The following is a 22,780-nucleotide window of genomic DNA, read 5'->3' as shown; positions in this document are numbered from 1 at the left end:
GTGCTTTACATGGGAGGTCATATTTCATGTTCAAGGATTCTTGTCCAAAATATATTAGATCTTTCATGCCTCCAGTGTGTGGTGCTCCTTTCTGGTCTCCTCTCACTAGTATGGTCTCCATTACTTCTCAGGAAAGATACATGCAATATCTTGGGGCAGAGTGTGTTTTCCAAATAGGATCACCATCGTATCTCTCATTCCACATTTTGCTTTTTTCAGTGTGACCTGATACTTTTCCCATTTAGGGGTGGAACCTCTGTTCCCTCCACCTGAACCCAGGTGGACCTTGTGTCTGATTCAACCAGAAGTAGCATCGTGGCAGAAGTGATGCTGTGGTACTTCCGTGGCTAGATCAGAAAATGTCGTGTACTTCTGCCTTGTTCTATGAAAAGGTTGCTCTAGGGACTCAGCCACCATGCTGCAAGACAATCCAAACTGGCACATGCATTGCAACCACAGACTGTCTGTGGGCAAGATATTCTGACCTACAGCCAACATCAACCACTAGACATGAAAGGGAAGCTACATTCAGGTTGCTTTAAAACGTATGCAAGATTTGTTTTAGCTGAGTATGGTATGACACACAGACATGAAAGTGACTATCACCAAGGAAGAAGCTTGCACTCACAAATCCCTAGAAACAGGAGGCATGGCCACACCATGCTGGAGGGCCACACGGGGAAGCTTCAGCATTGCTCAGGAGGCAGAGAGAATAAGAGGAAAATGTGAGCAAGAACCTTTATTGTGGCTTCTACAGAGGGAACAGGCATGGTGGGCTTAGAATTGTCTAGTTTGGAAAACTTCAATGGGTTCAGGGGTATAAGTATTGTCTCTAGTTGTCTGGTACCCACACCTGAGGTGATTAGGGCAGGCTAGTGGCCAGGAGTAGGAGAGGCTGCTAAACTAGATGGTTGGGGTAATGCCTCTGGATTGCTTAGTTTGCATATGAAAGGGGCACTCTTGGGTGGGACAAGTGTCAGCAATCTCTACAAATGAGCTAAGACAGGCAGTCCCCCAGTATCAGGAAGGCCTTGGATGTCAAAGCATCACAAGTATGGAAATTAAAAAGGCATGAGTCCCACAGATTATTCCAGCCCCAGCCATCAATTCAACCCCCGAATTATAGTCCTTCCAGCTGAGGCTCCGGACAGCTTATAGCAGAGAAAATCCATTCTTACTATGCTCTGTCCGAATTCAGAACCATAAGTAGAGTCACCACCTGGTTGCTTTATGCCACTGTGTTTTAGACTGGCTTGTTATGCAGTGGTAGATGATCAATACAAAGTTTTGGCTTACATGGTGATAATTCTGATCAACCCTAGTTTATTTTACCATGTGGAAGGGGGAATCCCTGATCATTCTGTGTCTCTTGACATTACATTTTCACCAATTAGTGCTTATGAATGATATGGAACTGTGTTTAGGTTATGTTTCCCTCTGTCTAAAGGAAGGGCTTGCTGAGATGAGCGATGCTAATGTTTCAATGTCCTCGTGAAATTTCTCCCTATTAAGAGACAAGCTGCGATTCCTAAATCTGTACCACCCGAGGCTGCCCCCGTGAAAAACACACACACTGCCCTTTGTTGGCAAAAAGAATAGAGTTGCCGTCATTTGTATAGTACTTCAGCATTCATACACAGACATTTATTTTTTTTCTCACCAAGGCACCGATGGCAATTTCCCTAGTGGTAACAGATAAATACAAAACTTAAATCTTTCCAGTTGATGCTACATATTTCCAAGTCTTTCATCGAGCTGTAACCATGTAATTTCATTTACCTATAATTCAAAGGTTCATTGTCTTTTTTGTGGAAAAAAAATCTGTCAGACAGGGAAATACATAATGTCCACAGAGAGACATTAAATTTTTCACTGGAAAGACACAATTCCTGCCATTAATCTATCACCTATTTCCCTAGCTCATCCTTATTTGACGTATTTAATGAAAATCACTGATGGCTCCTAGTATCATTAACTAATCTCTAAAATAAAGCAGAGAAGTTGCATATTTCACATTGGAAGAAGGATGAAAACTTCACTTGAGACATTTATTTTGTGATTTCAATGAGCATAGTTAAAATGTTAGCAATGGAGCAGGAAATCACCATATGCACTGTTACTTCTAGGCTTGGACTCAGAACCTTGGATGTTGACAGAATTAACATATTAATTTGAGCTTTTCCTGGATGTTTCAGTTTGACTTTTGATATTTTTTTCCCCAAAGACTTAAAAAAAGCCTTTCATTTAAAATGCATTACTTAGGGAACTATTTTAATGATCTCACTTCCTTTCCTTAAATGGGCAAAATCACATTTCTTTGAAATATGATATCTGCCCAGAATTTGATTATTGAATGGAGATCAGTAATTTGGGGATGTGTGGAACATCTGTCCGGAATTTTGGAAAGGAATTGCCAGCTCCATTCATGTGACATTTCTTATGAAAGCAGCAAAAACATTCTATCAGGAAGTAAAATTGGAGCTGTATCAATATGGCAGCTATAAAATGCAGAGGGAAAAACTGGACAACTTGTGGTAGCGGCCTAAATGCCTACTCGTGCTTTGCCCCCTCCACCCCTTAGCACATACCCCTCCACATGACCAGCCCTCATGTGCAACTCTGATCATATCATTCCTTTCTTCACAAATCTTTCTAATTTTCCAACACCTACCAGGCAAAGTCCAGAGGCCTAGATCTGCCATTTAAAATCCTGCGCAAGCAGCCTGACTCTTGTCTGGCATCTCACATCTCACGTCTGTGCACTTTCCGTGACTCTTTGCCTCTCTAGTAGCTGCAAACTCCCACCTCTCCCCGGGCAAGCCCACCTCCAAGCCCGCGTGCCTGCGTGGCCCTGCTTTCCTTAGCCTGCAATTAATTCCCTTCTCAAGTTTTCCATCTCGAATTTCCCAAATCCCTTGTAAAATAGTCCCTGATTTTTCCGACTAGATACACCTACTATGTGTGCTCATTTTTATATTTTTTATAGAGTCAAGAGGATTTATGTTGTACGTACTGCGTTATTCTTTATCTTTCCTTTTAATGATGTTTAAATATCAACTGAGCACGTATACCTCTTTTTCATTTTTAATATGCATGTCTTTATTCAATGATTTTCAAGAATAAATGAGGAATGCTGTTCCTTTTTTCTCCTTAATTAAAGATGAAACTAAAGCCTTAGAGAAAATTGAGGGAGCTGAGAAGAGGGCTGCTCTGTGCCTTAGTTTTTAGAGTTGGCTTCATACTTTAACAGCCACATTTTATCACATCGCATGGGCACTCCATAATTTAATTAACCGATCCTATTGTAATGGATATGTCAGTTGTTTCTAGTTGAATTTTTTTAATCTATTAAAAAATAGCATCTATTATAAACACTCTTTTTAAATTTTTTTAATGTTTTTATTTTATTTTTGAGAGACAGTGTGAGTGGGGGAGGGGCAGAGAGAAAGGGAGACACAGAATCTGAAGCAGGCTCCCGGCTCTGAGCTGTCAGCCCAGAGCCCCATGCGGGACTCGGGGGCTTGAACCCACGAACCGCGAGATCATGACCTGAGCTGAAGTCAGACCCTTAACGGACTGAGCCACGCCAGGCACCCCATATTATAAACACTCTTAAATGTTTATATTGGAGAGCTCTTGCAAGGGTTGTCGGTGGGATTAATTCATAGCAGTAAAATTGTTTCCTATCTTGAATTATGATGGTTTATAGTGAGGCCTCTTCACTGTCTTCTCTTCTGGAGGCTATTGGTTTCCTGATTATAGAATGAACCATCATCATTATGTATTTATTGATTAGGCTTTATGCAGAGTACTTTATTTTTATTATTATTTTTAATGTTTATTTTTGAGAGAGAGAGAGAGAGAGAGAGAGAGAGAGAGAGAGCAGGGGAGGGGCAGAGATAGAGGGAGACACAGCATTTGAAGCAGGCTTCAGCCTCTGAGCTGTCAGTGCAGAGCCTAACTGGGGACTCCAGCTCAGGAACCATGAGATCATGACCTGAACCTAAGTCGGATGCTTAACCTCCTGTGCCACCCAGTTGCCCCTAGGCAGAGTGCTTTATAGATATATGCCATTTAGTCCTCAGACCAACCCTCTGGTGCTGGGTATTGTTATTTTAATTCCACAGATGAGGAAACTGAAGCTAAAGTCAAGTAACTCACAAAAGAAGGTTGTATTTGCACTCCATTTAGGAGGCTGCTTGCAAGCCGACTCCTAACCACCGTGCACTCCCACAGGCAGCTGAACCTCTGAGATATTTGTTCAGTGGTTATGCCTGGAACAAAGCAAAAGGCAGACTTGCCCAGAAAAGAAAACAAAAGTTGTTTATATAAAGAAAAAGGGTTTCTTCCTTAGGCCACAAATTGTTCTAGCAATTCTATTGGGTGTTTTCCTTGAGGGCATTTATCTTCTGGAAGAAATCACTTAAAAAAAAAATCTGTTTTGTGTTTGGTTAATAGCCATGGTTCCATTCGTACTTCCCTGTATTGACAGTTTATTTGCAAGTTTTTAAGAGAAATTCTAACTATATTTCTTTGCTAGAAAACCAGACAGGGAAAAGGAAGCCTTTTGTGATTAAAAAAAAAAAAAGTTTGACGAAAAATTCGTTCATTTCTAAAATTTGTATCAAGTTTGTACTGTATGCCCGCTGTTGTGCTACCAGCTAGAGGGACAAGCAGGATCGAAACCCTTGAAAAAATTCAAAGTTTAAACAAACGTGTGGATGTATAAGGGGATCATGTGTGATTTTCAGAGATTATTCTGGAGGGTCAGGGGAGGCTTCCTTTGGCCACATGAGAGGGGCAATCTGACAAGAGTGAGAGTTAACCAGGTCGGGCTGACATGTGGTGGGTTAGAGGTAGCAGCAGAGGTGGAAGGGGGAGGCTGGACATTGGTGGCGGCATGAACAGCAGGTTCAAAGGCCTGGTGTGGGGTCCTGGCACGTCTGGTCTCAGGAGCCAGAGGAAGCCGTGTGATCTCAGTGCTAAGAACAAGAAGAGCAGTTCAAGGAGAGGCTGCCTTTGGGCGCTGCTGGTAATGATTCTTCATAGGGTAGCTTTATTGACCCCTAATTCACATACCATGTAGTTTACTCATTTACAATGTACAATTCAGGCATGCCTGGGTGGCTCAGTCCGTTAAGCATCCGACTCTTGGTTTTGGCTCAGGTCACCACCTTGCGGTTTTGTGAGTTTGAGCCCTTCGTTGGGCTCTGCAATGACAGTGTGGTGCCTGCTTGGGATTCTCTCTCTCTCTCTCTCTCTTTCTCTGCCCCCCATTCTCTCAAAATAAATAAATCAACTTTAAAATTATGTAATCCATGGTTTGCAGGGTTGTGCAACCATCACCTCAGTGAATTCCAGAATATTTTTATTACTCCCCAAGAAACCCTGTACTCATCATCCTCTATTTCCATGTACTCACTCCCCCATCCCCTTGCAACCCCTGATATACTTTCTTCCTCTATGGATTTGCCTCTGTTGGACATTTCATATACATGGAATCATACAGCATGTGACCTTTATTTCTGGCTTCTTTCACATAGCGTGATGTTTTCAAGATCTAGCCATGATATAGCTTGTATCAGTACTTCTTGCCTTTTTATTTTTGCCAAATACTTCCTGAATTTTAGTGCTGAGTAAATTGTTCATGATGTTTTATCTTTGTTGTTGTGTAGTGATTTTAGCAGCGTCTAAAATACCTCAGAGGTTTGAAGTCCTAAAACAAGCTCACCTTGAAGACAGTAGAAACATGAAATTATATCCTGGTTATTAATTGTTATTCTTAAAACATATAACTGTCATGCAATAGCATTTTTGGAAATGGCCAACTGTGACCTCTAAAATAGGATAGTATGTATTTTCTCCTTTGAAGAAATAAGAACTCCAGCATTTTTAGTGCCTAATTTTTTGCAATGCAATATTATGAGAGCATGTAAACATGACACATTTTATAATTTCAATTAAAGAACAAGGGCTTACATAGATTTCTTATACTTTCCCAATAATGGATAGAAATTTGTTTGAGGGACGGTATGTAGGGAATTTTTTTGTGTGGAAACGTTTGAACATAGTTATTCCTATTGGCAGAAATCAGTGGAATAACATTACCTTCCAGCAAATGTTTTAATTGTTTTAGAACATAATACTGTAATGCTATAATAATCTTGCCAGGTTTTTTCTACCGTCTTTTTTTTTTCCGGTCATGCCAAAATAAAAAGATAGAAGTAGAATCAGATAGTAATTACTTTTCTTCCCTTGCTATATGAGAAACTCACTCTGGAAAATAATCTTCTGCTGTCAGATTACTATGAATCGCCCCGCAAGAAGATAGTACAACAATGTACCCTGCCACCTCAGCTGTCACTTCTTTGTTCCTTGGCTAAAAAGCTCATCCTGTTTTTTTCCCCTAAGTGTAGAACAGTGGGATGAGCATAGACTTAGAAAGAGCCAGGGAAAAATGAAATTTGAATTGGGACTCCGTGCCCACACACTGCGAGGCTTTGGGCAAGTTACTTAGACTCTCTGAGCCTCTACTTCCTCATGGGTGAATTAGGAATGATGACATCTCTATCATGGGGTTCTTGGAAGGACTGAATTAGATAGCATCTGTAAGCAAGCAGTAGTGTGCCTGGCACACAGGAGAAGCTCATGAAGTGGCGGTTATTAAATAAGGAGGATTTTTAAAAATTTCTTTATTTAAGTTCAAGTTAGTTAACAGTGTAGTACTGCTTTCAGGAGTAGAACCCAGTGACTCGTCTCTTACATACACCCCCCCCCCAGTGCTCATCCCAACGAGTATCCTCCTTAATGCCCATCGCCCATTTAGCCCATATCCCCACCCACCACCCCTCTAGCAACTCCCAGTTTATTCCCTGTATTTAAGAGACTCTTATGGTTTGCCTCTCTCTCTGTTTTTGTCTTATTTTCCTTCCCTTCCCCTATGTTCATCTGTTTTGTTTCTTAAATTCCATATATGAGTGAAGTCATATGGTATTTGTCTTTCTCTGACTGACTTATTCTCTTAGCATAATACACTCTAGTTCCATCCACATTGTTGTAAATGGCAAGATTTCATCTTTTTCATCACCAAGTAATATTCCAATATATATACATACATATATATATATATATATATATATATATATATATATATATATACCACATCTTCTGTATCCATTCATCAGTCAATGGATATTTGGGTTCTTTCCATAATTTGGCTATAGGGCTGTTACAATTTATATATAGGGCTGTTATAAACATTGGGGTGCTTGTGCCCCCTTCAAATCAGCATTTTTATATCCTTTGGATAAATAGTCAGTAGTGCACATGCTGGGTCGTAGGGTAGTTCTATTTGTAATTTTTTGAGGAACCTCCATACTGTTTTCCAGAGTGGCTGACCAGCTTGCATTCCCACCAGCAGTGCAAAAGAGATCCTCTTTCTCCGCATCCTCACCAACATCTGTTGTTGCCTGAGTTGTTAATGTGAGCCATTCTGACAGGTGTGAGGTGGTATCTCATTGTGGGTTTGAATTGTATTTCCCTGATGATGAGTGATGTTGAGCATCTTTTCATGTGCCTGTTGGCCGTCTGGATGTCTTCTTTGGAAAAGTGTCTATCGATGTCTTCTGCCCATTTCTTCACTGGATTATTTGCTTTTGTGTGTTGAGTTTGACAAGTTCTTTATAGATTTTGGATATTAACCCTTTATCTGATAAGTAATTTTGATTCCACAGGACACAAATGGTCCTTTAGTTGTTTTAGGTCTTGGCTTCCATGTTAACGTAGTGTCCCTATGTTGCCAAGAATTACACTTACTATTCTTGTCATCCAATCAACCATTAAAAATAAAGTTAAAATTAAAATTAAAGTATTGCAATTAGAATTAGAATTAGAATTAGAATTAGAATTAGAATTAGAATTAGAATTAGAATTAGAATTAGAATATGAGCTCCAAGAGGCCAAGAACTTTTCTGCCTTGTTAAATGCTGCCTGCAGCTGAGGTATGAGTAGGTATCTCATTAAATATTACAGAAATTAATAAGTTGTGCATCTTCTAGGTCCCAGACTCTTGGGTTAGCACCACTATGGAGGATGGAATAAAATACATGAGCACCCGGTCACTGTTCTCAAGCAACGTGGAATATGAGTTTGAGTAGTATTCGCTAAGTTCCTTCAGGGATTGAGATAGGCTGATTTACATAGAGGAAGTGTGAGAACATTCAGGCAGCTGTCAGAGCTGTCCAGTAAGGGGCCATGGAGACCCGGACCACCATTCAGGATACACAATAGCCTTATTGACCCTGTGTGTCTTTAGCTCTCTAACAAGGCTAACATTGCAATAGGCTTTGCCATTCTCACATCTTCTTTCTTCATCTCAGCTTCCACTCTGATCACAATTGGTTCTTCTTCTTCTTTTTTAATATTTACTTATTTATTTATTATGAGAGAGAGAGAGGGTGAGAGCATGAGCATACATATAAGTAGGGGAGGGGTAGAGAGAGAGGGAAATAGAGAATCCCAAACAGGCTCCATGTTCAGCATCAAGACTGATGCAGGGCTCGATCTCACGACTGTGAGATCATGACCAGAGCTGAAATCAAGAGTCTGACGTTTAAACGACTGAGCCACCCAGGTGCCCCACAGTTGTTTCTTCTATTGATACTGCTTATTGGGCTACCCTTCTGACTTTGAAGCCTCTCCAGATAGAAGGTCTAGCTAACTTTCTGGTTGGAATCCAGTTTAGAATATTCCTATAGGAAGGCTTTTGGGACAAATCTTCTGTGGTTTGTTGCTACTACCTTTGGCTTCCCCAGTGATCATGATTCCATCAGCTGTGGCCAATGCCAGGGATTATCGGTTACAAGCATGCCAACCTGAGTACTGGGAAGTGTAGGAAACCTAGACATTCCCAGCCTTTTCTCTGCAGAAGTGAATGGATAGCTATCAATAAAGGGTCATTTGAACTAAATGTCAAGAGACAGAGACAGACAATGCAAGACTTGTAGAGAAGATAGCCCACCAGGGTGAGTAATCAGGGTAGAAGGAGGTAGAGTGTAAATCACAAACCGCATCTCATGCTATTTGGTGCCCTCAGGATACATTCAGTAAATGTTTGCTAAGTGATTTATTGAAGGAAGAGATATTTGGGCTATAACATTGAGAGAGTTAGTAGAGGAGAAAGAAGCACAGAGAACTGTGATTTTTAGTACCTGTCTTCCACTTTTGAATTGGCTCTCTGGATTCTCCGTCTTTCTTACAGATTCAGGTATATTTATTTGTTTACAGAATCTCAAAATGCTGCAGCCAGGGTTCCTGGGAAAACTATTTTAGATGGCATAGTGATCCCCCAAGTGTTTCCCTGTAAGAAGTTTTCTGTATGATATTTATTATTTTTATGAGAACAAGGAACTCTATGCTCAAATGAATTTAGAAAAAATGCTAGGATAGACCATGCAGTGGTAACAAGTTAGTCCCCAAATATCAGTGGCTAAACTTGGAAAATATTTCTTTCTTGCTTTTGAAAAGTCCTACATACCTGGAGAACTTTCTGGGGAAGTTAGCTTTTATGTGTTGACTTAGAGGTCCATGGCACCCCCCTCACATGGTTCTGACATGATCATAGCATGGTATTCATGATCTCCTCATAAGAATTGAGAAAGCTGGAAGATGACCCAGGAACTTTTCCCTGCCTCCCCTGGAAGTCACACCCAGGCACATTTCATTGGTTGGGACTAGTCCTAGGGCATTGCCTAATGGCAAGGGGCTGATAATCTTTCTTTGTCCAGTAACGGTAGGATAACCCAGATGTGAAAGAAGGCTAGCAATCTCTACTACTCTGAGTCAAATTGTATCATATTTTCATGACTGCAGGGAAGTTTTCCATTTTTTTTTCCTTTTTTGGAGGTTTGAAGTGGTAACATACTTTACCCATCTTCAAGATGGGTTAATTTTTTGCAGTTTTTCCCAAATTCATTTGTACGTAGAACTCTTCCTTCAAGGAGCACCTTGCAACACTACTATTCCATGGAACATACTTTGATCAATATCGCAATAGGTAATTTATACATCTCCTTTGTCACTGCTGCTATAAGCATCAAGTCTCCTCATCTCCCTGGTGGCCGTCTTCCTTGTAAACCTTTATTTTCATGGAAATTACTATAAGTGTGCTACTTGCCACTACAATTCATAGCCTGATCTCAATATCTGCAAAGAGCACATGCTAGAAAGGCAAAGCAAACAGACTGTTGGAATGTAGCAGAAGTGATTACTGGGTGACGAGGAAAGATTTGCCAGTCTACTGGTAGTTTTGTTCGTGTTGTTTTAACAGCCCACTGGCCCTTTATTTTAGAAGGATAGGAGATGAAAATATTATCATTCATGTGAAATAACAGCTGCCACCAAGTTTCTTTGAACTGCTAAATGACATCATCATTTATAAAGTAAGTAGCACATACAGTGGCTCTAGTCAGCTGTTGTTAGATCAAATTTGGTTGGCTTTCAATTCCTACAAGAAACAGTTGCTGAATTCCTGATAAATGGAAGTTCGATTGCTGGGCTCTGAGGAGGGGTCAAAGAAGTATGCAGCCTAGTATTGTGTGGGAAAAGCAACAGTGAATACTTACTACTAGATAGATAATAAGCATCAGTCAACAGATACTTCTTGAAGATATACTCTGTGCCCCCAAACTATAGTAAACTCTAGGAATATGTCAGGGAGACAGAAATCGACATAGTAGTGGTAATTCTCATAAAGGTTACAGTTTATTACAGACAAATATTAATCAAATAATCACAAGTGTATAAAATAACTTGAGATAAGTATTCTGGGTAAAAGGGATGTATGAATTCCCCAAACCAGCCTGATGGAATGTAGGGGTGGAATATGTAGTCTGAACTCCAAGGACAAGGAGGAGCCAGAAATCTTAGAGGTAGCAAGGCCTGAATTTAAACTTACTACTATGTGAAACCATACACTTTAAATTATGCAAATTATTCTTTTTTAAAAATGTTTTTAAATATTTATTTTTGAGAGAGAGAGAGAGAGAAAGACAATGAGTGGGGAGGGGCAGAGAGAGAAGGAGACACAGAATCCAAAGCAGGCTCCAGGCTCTGAGCTGTCAGCACAGAGCCCAATGTGGGGCTCGAACTCATGAACCGTGAGATCATGACCTGAGCCAAAGCCTGATGCTCAACCAACTGAGCCACCCGTCTGCCCGGCAAATGTGTTCTTTCATATGAAAGGGTTTTTGAGCCTTAGCTGTTCAGGGACTTCTGAGACAAGAATGACTTCTGAGAAAGACCTACGTGAAATCAGTTAACTTCAATCGTGGGCCTCTCGGTGGTATCAGGCCCACATCACAACTAATTCCAAGAATCATATGGCCTTGTCTTCCCTAATACCTGGATTCTGTTGGAGTTCCCATGGTAACCTGCCTGAAGGGTCAGTTGCAAGAGGGCCCATGCATAGTGGTATATGGCTCTTCGGGAAGAATCTGACTGATGGTTTAGACCAGAATTTGGCAAACTTTTTTTTTTTTTTTTTAGGCCAGATAGTAAATATTTTAGATTTTGCCTGCCACATGGCCCTTACTCAGCTCTGTCACTGTAGTGCAAAAACAGTGATAAATAATACATAAATGCAGAGGTGAGGCTACCAATAAAACTTTATTTATAAAATCAAATAGCAGGCTGGATTTGGCTCCTGGGTCATCATTTGCAGACCAGTAGCTTAATCCACAATCCACATATACCTGATTTTATCTGCTATCAACCAGTGGGATTTTTTTTTCCTTAAATGAAGAAAGGCATTTTGGTGACATCCTTTTGGTATTTCAAGCAGGTCCGCAAATGCAGTGCAATTTTAGGAATATCAGAAAAGATTTTGGCCCTTCCCATCAAAAATGATCCTTATTCATTCTCATGTGATGTTTCAAATTCCCCGGCTGGTACATTATCTATTTTAAGTATTCAAATCCAAGTTGGACACCAAGTTTTCTGAAAGGGAGGTACTTTAAGAGAATTCAGTTTTAACACCTTGATGTGAAGAAAGGATTTAAGAATGAGTTTGGAATAAATGGAAAGGCTCTCTAAAGACCTGTCCACTTTAGATCAGATGAAATGGGAAGTTGCCAGTAAGAGTATGGCTCCTGCTTCACAGCTTTTATGGATCTGACACTGATCCCCATTTTACTAGAATTTGATGACAGTTAAATAGCAAATATCATGATTAGAGTTATTTCAGCTTCTTCTTAGATGGGAGTGATCACATTTCAAATTGCTATGCATTCCCCGTGAAACTTCACTCATGGTTGGTGCTCAATATGCTGAATATATATTTTAAAAATTAATAAATGAATGAATGAACACATAAGGGCAAAGAGTCTGCTACTTTTTTGTCAATATCAGTCACTTCAGAATTCAGATGAAAAGAAATAGTTGTATTGCTGAAACATGAGTGTGTGTATCTGTATCTATCTATATAGATACACACACCATATATAAGTATTTTTTTTTTTTGATGACAGGTGAACTTGTCTAGAAAGACAACGGGTAGTTTTACTTCAGTTTCTTCTGAGTCTGGTATAATTTCTGGGTTCAGTGACTGTTGTTGATGGCCATGATGGCAGTATGAACGATGGGGTGGAGTGTGCACTCACCCCAGAAATAGTCCTTGAACATTGCTCTGTGATGAGTTTGTTTCTAAGATCAGTTGCTTTTTTTTATGGCTTACCTTTTTCTGTTAAAAAAATGAATGCAACATGACTGAGTAAATTGCACATACATTCTAGAGTGAGCCAGAACTGAATTATAATCTGACTCTTCAAATTACTAACTGTGTGACCTTGGGCAAATTATTTTTCTTCTGCTATCTCAATTTTTTTCATGTGTGAAATGATAATAATCACAATTTTTAGCTCACAGCATCATTGTGATGTTTAAATTAGAGAACGTGGCGCTTTGCCTTAATGAGTACTAAAAGCTCTACTTAGAATATAAGAATTGCTTAACAAATATTTGCTACGATGATAATGACGGTGAGGTTCTATACTTTCTTAAGCCTCTGTACATAACGAAGGCGCGGGTATGAGATGAGTCATTAAGATGTATGTACCACACATTGTGAGATCTGAGAAAGTTATGGAGATTTTTTTTTCCTTGAAAGAGATTTAATATTTCATTTGAATTACAAGATAAAAATTTAATAATCATCCTTCACAAGGAAGAGAATAAAGCATGATGCTGTCCCAAACCTACTGTTGCTTGTCAAAGAAAACCTGTCAGTGTTAATGCTCCCCATTGCGAGGACATACCCCTCCGTGCAAAAGTGCACGCTGTATACGCTGCTTGTTTCATTGACTTTGCTATGTGTGCACTGGAGGGAGTTGGAAGGAAAGCTATGAAAAAAGTCACACATTTTCTGTATAGCTTTTAGGCTGTTCTGACCTTTTTTTTATACCACAGTTAAAGAATTAATTTATTGAGGCCACCATTTTCAACCTCATCATCTGCTTTGAATTTGAACACAAGCAGATTCTGCATAAGCCCTGTCTGGTATATCTGATGTTGGTTAAGCAAAGTACTGTGTTAAAATAGATACAAAATAGATATAAGCTAAAGCCCTGTTTAATGAATGAATATAAACAAGATTGGGGACTATGCAGGGAAAAAAATCGAGTTAAATAAGCAATTCACACTATTTAGGAACCCAAGGTGTCAATTGAATGATTGTTTTCCAGTGACCAGGAAGCTAGAGTTCATGGACTGTAATAGCCACTGATAAATGCACCTATATACACATACATGCATACCCACATACGTGCATACATATGTATATTGTTATAATTGCCCTTTGTCATTCAGTCGTCCATTCAAGATGTATTTACTGAGACTGTTCTGCATGGTGAGTATTGAAGATACTATAGTCACCAAAGCAGATGTGGTCCTCATCCTACTCTGTAGCTTGCCCTCTAGCACAGGAAGATGATTAGTGTCAGGAGAATGAAGTCCAGGGTTCCATGGGCACATTAAGCTGCCAACTCAATTATCTTCTCTCAGACATGAATTTAGAAGCCAGCTAGGGAATAATAAACAAGTAGGAAAAATAGAGAAGAGAACAAACAATGATCATTGAACTAACAAGAAGAACAAGCGATGGGTTGTTTCCCATTTCTGCCCATCCTCCTCCTTCCGTTCCAGACCCACTTGCTAGGGCTCCGGTTCTACTAACACAGAATTTTTTTTTTTAATTAAATTTCCATAGTCTTTTGTTCATACTGTTTCTCTACCTGGAAAGTTACACTCTGTTTTCTCTCTCTCCCTATGTCTTGTCCATTCATTAAAAAGCCCTTCTGCCTCCATGAAGCCTTATCTAAGCACTGCCACCCTCATAGACCTTGCTTTCAACCTCCCAATTCTGCACAGTTGGATAGACCATATAACGCAAGTTACTGTTTAGTTACTAGTTAATGTAACTACCACTTAGCTGTATTCTGCCACATGTTTTTAGTTTTCCATTCATTAAAGTACAGTATGCCAAAGGAGTTATTTTTCTCAATTAGGTCCTCTAGGGGGATTGGGTGGGCGGCTAGGAGAGACGCACAGGGAAGGGAAAATGGGAATGAACTACAGTACCTGTCTGCAAGGAGCTTGCTATTGATTAGGGGCCATATGTCAAATGTGTAAATGACAATGGGTTGAATTGTGTTTCTCTAAAAGATGGATTGAAGTCCTAACCTTGGAGTATAAACGAATGTGGCTTTATTTGTAAATAGGGTCTTTTACAAATGTAATCAAGTTGGGATGAGGTCATATTGGATTAGAGTGGGCCCTAATCCAATATGACTGGTGTTCTTAGAAAATGAGAATAAAATGCAGAAACATTAAGGAAATGGCACGTAACTATGGAGACAAAGATTGGAGTGATGTGTCTGTGAGCCAAGGAATACCCAGAATTTCTGGCAACATGAGATACTAAGAGAAAAGACCCAGCCCTGATGACACCTTGATTTCAGACTTCTCGTCTACAGACCTATGAGGGGGTAAAGGTGTATGGCTTTGAGCCACTCTGTGGTTTTTTGTTATGGCAGCCCTAGGGAACGAATACACCATGATGATACCAAGGAAGGACATGAGGGAAACATGGACTAGGGTGTTCTTAGGAGAAAGCAGTCATTTCTATAGGGTATTGGTGGTATATTGAGAGAAGTTTCATGGGTGGGCCTGGGCCTTGCGGTTTAGCAGGGTGTGCACATCTAAGATAGGAAGAAAGTTGAAATTATATTACACTTTTGGGAATTAGTAGGAGTAAAGGCATAGGAACGTATTAGTAGAATCATAACACGAATCGTGTCCAGAGAGAATTAGGGGTGTTGGTTTTGCTAGAGCATTTTGTGAGTAGTAGAAGTGGTAGATGAACCTGGCAAAGGAGACTGAGCTTAGACCGTAGAGGGAAGAGTTTGAGCAGCAGCATATGAGGATGTATTACCATTGCTCAGTAGCTAGAGAGAATCATAGAGCATATATACGTCAGATGTATGTAGGCTTTGGGAAGACTGATCTGACAGTAAAGGTTCTCAAGCTTGAGTGTGCCCATGACCCCTTGGAGGACTTGTTATAACACAGATTATAGCGCTCCATCCTTAGAGTTTCTGATCCATTAGCTCTTGAGCGAGCACAATTATTTGCATTTCTAACAACTGCTCCGGTAATCCTGATCCTACTAGTCCAGGAACCACCTTTTGAGGACCACTGTTGTAGAGAGATGGGAATTTGAAGAGACAGGAGGCCAGGAGACCCTTTGGAGCTTAACATAATGAGCAGACAAAAGATAGACATGGGCTGAAGGAGTGTCAGTAGGTATGAAGATGGGGCAAGAGATTTCTACCAGGTGGGTCTCAGGCATCTCATTGGAGAGAGAGGTTCAGGGAGAGAGAAGGCATTAGTTCTAAATCCTTGACTCTGGAAAGTTACTATGGTGCTTTCTTTTTGTTTCTTGTGTGTTAGTCTTATTATTCTCACCAAATTAAAAGTCTCTTGAGGAAAATGACTACGTCATTTTGACAGGTTTATAAAACACACACACACACACACACACACACACACACACACGTAAAAACCACCTCTTTGTATTTGGTATGATAATAATAACTAACATTTATCAAATGTATGATGTATACCAGACACTTGGCATAGATTACCTATTTTAACCTTTACCAGCAATCAATCAGTTGGGTATTACTATTTGTTTTATACGGTGGGAAACTGAAGCTCAGAGAAGTTGAGTAACTTACCTTAGGTCACACAGTAATTAAGGGGCTTAACCAGGATTTAGACCAGGCTGTCTGATTCCAGAGTCCCTGTGCTAACTCCCACATTATAGTACCTCATTAGTGATGAGCTAGGTGCCTAGTAGATGCTGGGTCATTATATCTATTTATATTATGTGACAGCCCATAGTCATAGAGGAAAATTAGCTGATACAGATAATAATAATGTTAATAATAATAAATTCTTCCGTATATCCACTACCCAGTGATAGGCATTGCCAAACATGTTACTGTATATCTTTTTAGATCTCTCTCTAAGCCTGCATATTTATACATGTATGGGGTGTACTACAATGTTTATGCTATGTTGTAACTTTTAAAAATTAAAGCACCCCAAGCAATTTCCTTGTCAATAAATATACTCCTATAATGTCAATGTTAACGACGATTTATTTTTTTATGCTATAATTTATTTAACTTCTTTTCTCTAGATGGGCATCTAGAAATATGTCCTGACATTGAGAGTCATTCTATGAATGGATTCTTAACCTGTATCCCTTGGGACATAGAATTCTGAATTTTGTTGGAAGAGATAAAAGTCATATATTTGAATTCTCCCATTTATTAGATGAGAAGGGCAAGGTTCAAGGGAGGTAAAATAGCTTTCCTAGATTCACAGATTAGAACTAGAACTCTTATCTTGCCATCCTTGCATCCATACAGACATCTCCATCCATCCATCCATCTGTCCATCCGTCCGTCCATCCATCCATCCATCCATCCATCCATCTACTGACCCACCTAGTAATTATTAATGACTTTCTGCTTTGTGCAAGGTACTGTTCTGTGTATAGGGAATACGGCAGTGGCCAAAACAGCCCAAAGATCCTTCTGTCATTGGAACAAACATAATGGGGTTGAGAGGGTATTGCTAACCCAGTTTCTTTTTATTGGCCAATGTTGCCGATTTTCAAGACTGCTTGGTTTCATATCTTTTGTCAAGGATGCCAGCTAAATAAAGCTGCTTAATGCTAGACATGATCTTTTCCTTACTGAATGTCCACCAAGGGAAAACTGCATCTTTCTAACCAAAATGAGGTGGTGTAGTCTGCTGAAACACCCTTCTGGGGTATTTTTCACCCACTGCTCAGAGGTATTTAGGTATGCCCTACCAATTTCTAACAGCCCTTCTCTCCTACTCAACTCCTCACACTTGAAGAAACATAATTTGTTTCTCACAAAAGACTGCAGTCAAGCTGAAAAATGCTTTCTTTTGTTTGTCCATGAGCTACCCACAGCTGAAAGATGGGGATGGCAGAGGGTGTGCAGGTGTTTCTTTTGTCATGCATTTCCAGCCAGGACAGAAGTTCCTTCAGAATCCAGACCCAAGGGATTTGCTCTAAAATCTTGCTTTCCTTGTTCTGATGGCCACTCCTCTCCCAAACCTTTTGGAAGCATTTCATCAATTAGAGCAAGTCTAGATTGCTACTCTTAAGTATAAAGTATCAGAAGACATTTTATCAACTCGTATGTAGCATCAGGCTGTGTAATTGGGAGTCAGAACAACTAGGTTTTAGCTCCCTACTTTACTAAATACAGACTTTTAACTTTTTAAAAGCTCGGTTTCTTCATCTGCGTGTAAACACACATAGTTCATATAACTGAACTTTTTAATAGTAGTGCTTATTATATTTAATTACATCATGTGTCACTTTTCTAGGGGACCAACTCTACCCCTTTGCCCAGAACTGAGGGAAGACTTCGGGTATGTGAAAATTTCAGTGCTAACACAAGGAAAGTCCTAGACAAACCAGGATATGTTGGTCACCCTAAGTTAGGCAGTGAACGTTAAGAAACTGTTTAATGTATAAAGTGCCAAGGTCAGGAGAGATAAGGAAAGATGGAGAAACTGCCTTTGATTGGGGGAAACTAAGGAGATTAGACAATGCAGTGAGATGAACTGAATTACATCCTGGAGCACAAAAGAGATGTTAGTGCAAAAGGTAATAAAATTTGCCTAAAGTTTGCCATGTAGCAAAACGTATTATGCCAATGGTGATTTATCATTATTCATACATATACCATAGTTATGTAAATAGTTTTAAATGTTTATTTTTGAGAGAGAGAGAGAGAGAGGGAGAGAGAGAGAGAGAGAGAGAGAGAGAGAGAGAGAGAGAGAGAGATCACAAGCAGAGGAGGGGCAGAGAGAGGGAGATACAGAATCTGAAGCAGGCTCCAGGGTCTGAGCTGTCAGCACAGAGCCTGATGCGGGACTTCAAGCCAGGAACTGCGAGATCGTGACCTGAGCTGACGTCGAACACTTAACCGACTGAACCACCCAGGTGCCTCTACCATAGTTAAGTAACATGTTGATATGTGAGGAGGCGGGATAGGGTATAAACACATATTCTATACTGTATCTACAGTGTTTCTCCCCTGCTGGACTGCATGCTTTGTGTGGGCAGGGATCTGGTGTTTCTTGATCTAAGCCCAGTGTCTGATGTATTGTAAGCACTTGATAAACATTTGTTGAATAAATGTTGAATAAATGCATGAAAATTAAATTAGTTAAAATGCTTAGCTCAGAGAATAGCATATCGTAAATGCTTAATAAATGTAAGTAAGTGAGTTTTGCTATTTTCTTTCTGTGAGCACTCTTTAGTCTCACGTATTTTATTGGCAACTTTCATTTTTTGAGACTGCCTTCTTTCTACATGTTTCCAATGTAAATTTTATAAGGTAATTAGTAGGACATAATGGATACCATTAGATAACCATTCTGTTATTTGGGGGATTAAGAAACTTCAAAGGAATTTTATCTTAAGGTGTTTCTTATACTTTTCCTTTGTGAGTCTTTCTGTTTGCTTTCCTACTTTGAAATGCTAATGTCATGATTCCCTTTTGTCTTGTGCATCTTTTAATTTGGGTTTCAATTCTACCAGTTATCAGTACAACTTACACCTTCTGCCAAAGCTTTATCAAAGTGGTTAGGTAGGTAGGTTTATAAGCCAGAAGAGTAGAATGGGGTGACAGTTGGGTGACTTTGTAAGAACAGAACAGAAATGCAATTTGCCTCTCTGGTAGTCTAATACAATGGACTGTAAAGTGATTATTTCCTGTTGATTTCCACTGGGCAACTGTTCCCCTGCCCATTAACAAACCCATCTTCATTCTTGAAATAACATCAAAGAACCCAAAATGGTTATCTTGAAGTATAACATTTTAGTGTGCACGGTGTCCAAATCATGTCTAAGAAGACTGGTAGTATCGTAAGGGAAATCATCTAAAGAAATATTAGAATGCTAAGAAATACATTTTTAATAGAATAGAGAAGCTAGCACCTATTCAGCATATAATTCATGCAGGCATGATTCTGTGCTTTCAGCTATATTATCTAATTTAATTCCCTTACAGGTTTTTGTGATGAGGTTTTCTTATCTCAGGTGGATGAGGACATGAAGAGTAAGAAATATGAAATAAGCTGTCCAAGTTTACAGAGCTAGCCAATCACAAAAATGAGATTTGAACCTCACTGTGTCTGACTCTGAAACACGTTTTCCCTGCTACATCATGCTGCTGTCATTGGCTTAATAAATATGTACCATGATTTTTTTTTTTCTTTCTAAGATCTTTGCCAACACGGGTGATTCCGGGGAGAGCGAAACAAACACAGAACATGCCCACAGGCCACTTACAGTTTGCTGGAGTGTGAGGCATTTATCTAGTTGTACCTCCAACTCCTCAGGGTTTGATTTTGAAAAGTGAATGAGAGGTACAGTGCTTGGCATAGACAGAGAGCTCTCAGTAGTTGTTAGCTGACCATGTTGTTATTAGATGACAGCACAGATACGCAAGTATAATGTTTGTTAAGTGCTATGAAGGAAAGGCACATGGAATTGTGAAAACATACAAGGGAAAACCTGACCTAGTCTGGAAGGGGGGTGAAGGCTGTTCTGAGGAAGGCCAAAAAGAAGGTGGGGAGGAGAGTTATCTAGGCAGCAAGAGCGATGTGTGCAAAGGCCCTAAGGCAGAAGAGGACGTTATGTGTTCAAGGAAGTGGACCCAAGTGTGATGGAGCTTGTAAAACAGGGTGACTTGCAGTAATTTTCTCCTCAGTGTTTTCCCGACACCAGGCATTTCTCCAAGTCTTTGACTTCCCCTCTTAGTACCTTCACAGTTCCCAGTACCTAATTTCCTAACTCTGTAAGGAGGCAATTCTGCCCGTCAAATTTATCTAAGCTGAAGGGTACTTATACAAATTTACTTAGTGACTTATCTTAGGACACAAAGAAATCTTGCTCCTATTGGGTTCCATCTTTGCAGATTCCATCCATAGATTAGGTCGCACGTTGATGGGTGTGATTTAAATTCAGGGAGACAGCTCTGTTGTCAAGAGAAGATAATTGGGAATGAGTCATTGTCTTTTTACAAAGCAAACAGTAAAGTTTAGAGAATTTGCAGGCATGGGTCTTGCAAGAGCTAATTCCCTGCCAGTGTAGATAGAGTATGCTACCTAGAAAGGGATGTCCTGGGGGTATTAGAGACCAAAAATTATCATGTTAAAAGAAAATTCTTCTAAGGAACATAATACTTATCTTGTTATTGTAGACATATTGCATCTGAGGTGGCTTCAGGGGACAGAGAGAAGGAGAAAATGTAGGAAATGACTAGAACAAATACCGTTTGAGGAGGGTTAAAGACTAATGACGTTCCCAAAAAGAAGATGGGATAGAGCACAGGGCTTCCAGTGACTATCATATCTTAAGCTTCATTCAGGTCTGATGTGCAGATTATGCTGGGCCTGGTTGAATAAAGAAGATGGAGGCCAGACTTTTTTTTTTCTTTTTTTTAAATAAAGTTTAGAGTGGGTGAGTGTGGAACACTCACAATATGGCTGATGAGAGGGTGTTCTTCCCTAAAGGAAGAAAACATTAAATAAGCCCAAGGGGAGAGACATTCTACAAAATACTTGACCACTGCTTTTCAAAAGTGTCAAGGTCATGAGAGACAAGAAAAGATGGAGAACTATCTTTGATTTGGGAGAGATTAAAGAGATATGGCAATTAAATGCAAGAAGATGACATGAGTTGCATCCTGGACCACAAAAGAGGTGTTACTGGAAAAATTAATGAAATCTTCATAAAGTTTGTTGTGTAGTGAAAAGTTTTATGCCAGTGTGGATTTCTCAGTTTTCATATAGATACCGTAGTTATGTAAGATGTTGATATTAGGAGAAGCAGGGTAGAGTTTCAACAGGAATTCTATAGTGTAAATGTATAAAAATGTAAAAAATTTCTGTAAATTTAAAATTATTTCAAAATCCATAGTTTAAAAAAATGTGGCCACACAGACACACAGACACACACGCCATATGGCCAAAGTTTTCACTTTATAGACAAGGGAACTGAAACTTAACAGAGGCAACATGGCTACTTGGAGCCTTACTTGGTTACTTATTCTGTTAGACTTGGAAATGCGAAATATTTCCCACCTTGGAAGATCTATTCTGGGTTCCTACAAAAGTCTTCGAGGATCCTAAAAAGGGGTCGTTCCACCATACTACACATTGAGGCCGCTTTAATATATATATATTTTTATCTATAGTTTTCCAAATGTACAAAATGGCATATATTAAGTAAAAGGCCAGATCTTTAGCATGGTCTATAGAGCACCTCATGGCGGTCTCACCACTTCCCCAGACTTACTTCTCTACAATCCAGCCATCGTTGCTTCCCCCAAATGAGTCATGTACTTTCCTGCCTCAGGACCTTTTCATCTGCCTGTAGAGGGGCATCCTTGCCCTTATACATACATAGTACTCAGATTCCGATTCCATCATCTGGTCACACCTTCCCCAAGGGACCCTCCATCAACCTCCTACCCCTAAGAACCAATTAGGCCATCTTTTTTTTTTTTTTTTTTTTTTTTTTTTTTTTGCTTATGGTATCTTGTGCCTCTCCAGTGAATCAGTCAGCAAAGTTTGTCCCATGTGTTCAGTTGTGCCCTCTACAATACCACTATTAATACATACATTTGTAACTGAACAATCTTTATTCCCGATTTTAAAACAGCATCTCTATGGTCATACCCCCCTCAACGTGCCTGATATTGTCTATTTGTTATTTTTAATCCTGGTCTGCCTTCATCCCTGCCCCTTAGCATCCTGAAACCCAAATGTCTGCAATGTATCTACCTTAATAAAGAGAGTAGTATGCTTCTTGGGGGAGTTTTCTTTTTGCAAAATGATATTTAGGCATGTGCCGTTTATCACAAATTCATGGCTAGATGTCTGGTCTCTACCGTATAGGCACATGATAGACATTTAAACTATCTTTGAACAAATAAATTATGAGATGAAAACTAGACAATGGAAACATTCGTCTGGAAACCCACTGGGGAGTTAAGGAAAAGCAATATTTGGAAATCTAACTTAACTAGATTGAAATACTCATGTGTTTTCTCCTCTCAGCCTTTACGCCTTGTCGGTTATCCATTGAATCTCCTTTTACTACAGA

At 39.6% G+C, this 22,780-nt stretch overlaps 1 protein-coding gene across 2 annotated transcripts in view; it reads left to right on the top strand.

Annotated features, from left to right (window-relative positions):
* The window catches only part of SGCD (sarcoglycan delta), a 934,755-nt gene that overhangs the window by 301,272 nt on the left and 610,703 nt on the right, over positions 1 to 22,780 (top strand). The gene's annotated exons all lie outside the window — the stretch shown is intronic.

Source organism: Acinonyx jubatus, chromosome A1 (assembly GCF_027475565.1).
Source record: "Acinonyx jubatus isolate Ajub_Pintada_27869175 chromosome A1, VMU_Ajub_asm_v1.0, whole genome shotgun sequence".
NCBI lineage: Eukaryota > Metazoa > Chordata > Mammalia > Carnivora > Felidae > Acinonyx > Acinonyx jubatus.
The sequence above is the reverse complement of the archived record's forward strand: the minus strand, read 5'-3'. Positions and strand labels throughout refer to the sequence as shown.